The sequence below is a fragment of the Cryptomeria japonica genome, unplaced genomic scaffold (genome assembly GCF_030272615.1).
Source record: "Cryptomeria japonica unplaced genomic scaffold, Sugi_1.0 HiC_scaffold_220, whole genome shotgun sequence".
NCBI classification, from domain to species: Eukaryota; Viridiplantae; Streptophyta; class Pinopsida; order Cupressales; family Cupressaceae; genus Cryptomeria; species Cryptomeria japonica.
Window position 1 is genome coordinate 60,685 of NW_026729042.1, and position 1,869 is coordinate 62,553.

General features: G+C 62.4%; 1 non-coding gene across 1 annotated transcript; it reads right to left on the bottom strand.

Moving 5' to 3' along the window:
- Positions 1–1,213: 1,213 nt before the first annotated feature.
- LOC131868796 (5S ribosomal RNA) lies at positions 1,214–1,332 on the bottom strand. The gene has a single exon (XR_009367228.1). It is a non-coding gene; the product is annotated as a 5S ribosomal RNA (ribosomal RNA).
- Positions 1,333–1,869: the final 537 nt, after the last annotated feature.

The following is a 1,869-nucleotide window of genomic DNA, read 5'->3' on the forward strand; positions in this document are numbered from 1 at the left end:
ATGTTTTCTTGCCTTTTCTGGAAATTGGTGAAGGCAGCGCATCAAAGGTGCGCACCTCGGTGTGCTCCGAGGTGCGAACCCGAGAGCGCTCCGAGGTGCCCACGAAGTCGAAAGTCGGGTTAATTGCATTGTTTTCCCCGGGTGCGCTCCGAGGTGCGCAACATCGGCGCGCACCAAGGAGGGCTCCGAAGTGTGCTCCAAGGTGCGCACGATGGCGTGCACCTCTGGTGCGCACGATTCGGAGCTCGGTTTGACCGGGGTGCGCACACCTTGGCTGGGTTGCGCACCTTTTGTGCGCTCCAAGGTGCGCACGAAGTCGGAGCTCGGTTTGCCCCGGGTGCGCACCTTCGCCAGGGTGCGCACCTTGATGCGCACGCCTTGGCTGGGCTGCGCACCTTGGTGGGCGCCATGGTGCGCACCTTTCGTGCGCTCCAAGGTGCGCACGAAGTCGGAGCTCGGTTTGCCCCGGGTGCGCACCTTGGTGGGCGCCATGGTGCACTCCGAGGTGCCCAAGATTGGTGCGCACCAAGGAGCGCTCCGAAGTGCGCTCCAAGGTGCGCGCGAAGTCGAAAGTTGGGTTAATTGTCCGGTTTGCCTCGGGTGCGCACCTTGCGTGCACCTTCGCCAGGGTGGGCGCCTTGGTGCGCACACCTTGGCTGGGCTGCGCACACCTTGGCACCCGCGTTTCCTTCATTTTAAATTTTTTTTTTTTACAATCTCTCAAGTGGGAAATTCTATAATCTCAACTTTTTTTGCCTTTTCAGGAAACTTTTGAATGGAGCGCATCATTGGTGCGCTCCGAAGTGTGCTCCAAAGCTCTCTCCAGCTGCGTGCACCTGCCCCGGCCGCGCACCCGGCCCCGCCCAGCTTCGCTCACCTGTCCCGGGCGTCTGGTGCGGAACCTTAGAGTAAGAAACATCACCGTGCACCTTGGCCAACGTGCGCGACTCGACCGAGCGCGCACTGGCCGAGGTGCACACCGATTTCACCTGGGTGCGCGCGCAGCACCTCGGGCGCACCGGGGTGCGCGCACAACGCCCGGGTTGCACCGTGGCCTGTGTGCTCGGGGCGCCTCGGGTGCGCGCTCGGTGTCGCCCCCCGCGCGCGCGGTAGTGCGGGCAGCGCACCCCGGCCCGGCCCGGCCCCGACGAGAACGCAAACGGGCAAAAGGTTTATTCAAATAGCATTGCGACGCCCGGCGAAAAACTAAAAAAGGGTGCAACACCGGGACTTCCCGGGAGGTCACCCATCCCAGTACTACTCCGGCCCAAGCGCACTTAACTGCGGAGTTCTGATGGGATCCGGTGCACTAACGCTGGTATGATCGCACCCGTTATGAGCTTGTCGCAGTGTGTACTTAGCAAACCGCGACCCACGTGCGAATCCACCCCGGCCACCCACCCCCGTCGAGGTGCACACCCTCCCTCGCGAAGTGCGCCCCGTTCGCCAAGTGTGAGCCCTGCCCGGGTGCGCGCACCTTGCTAGGGCGTCGGGTGTGCACCCGGCCCGGCCTACGTGCGTGCACCTGGAGGGGGCGTCGTGTGCGTGCAGTGTCCCGTCTGCAACGCGGTGCCCACACACCACCTCGGGCGCAACGACCTGCGCTCACATGTGGGCCGAGTGCACCTTGGTGCATGTTCGGGGCGCCTCGGGTGCACGCTCGATCTTGCCCCGGTGCACCAAGGCGCTCGGTTTGCCCCGGGTGCGCACTTGGTGCAAGGTGGGCACCCAAAATAGGGATCAAGCACCAAAACACAAGTTTCGGGATGCAAAATGGGACCCAAGGACCACAAATGCGTTCCAAGACCCATGATGGGTCCACGAGAACAAAAATGTGTTCCGAGACTTAATAAACAAATATTGGGTTTT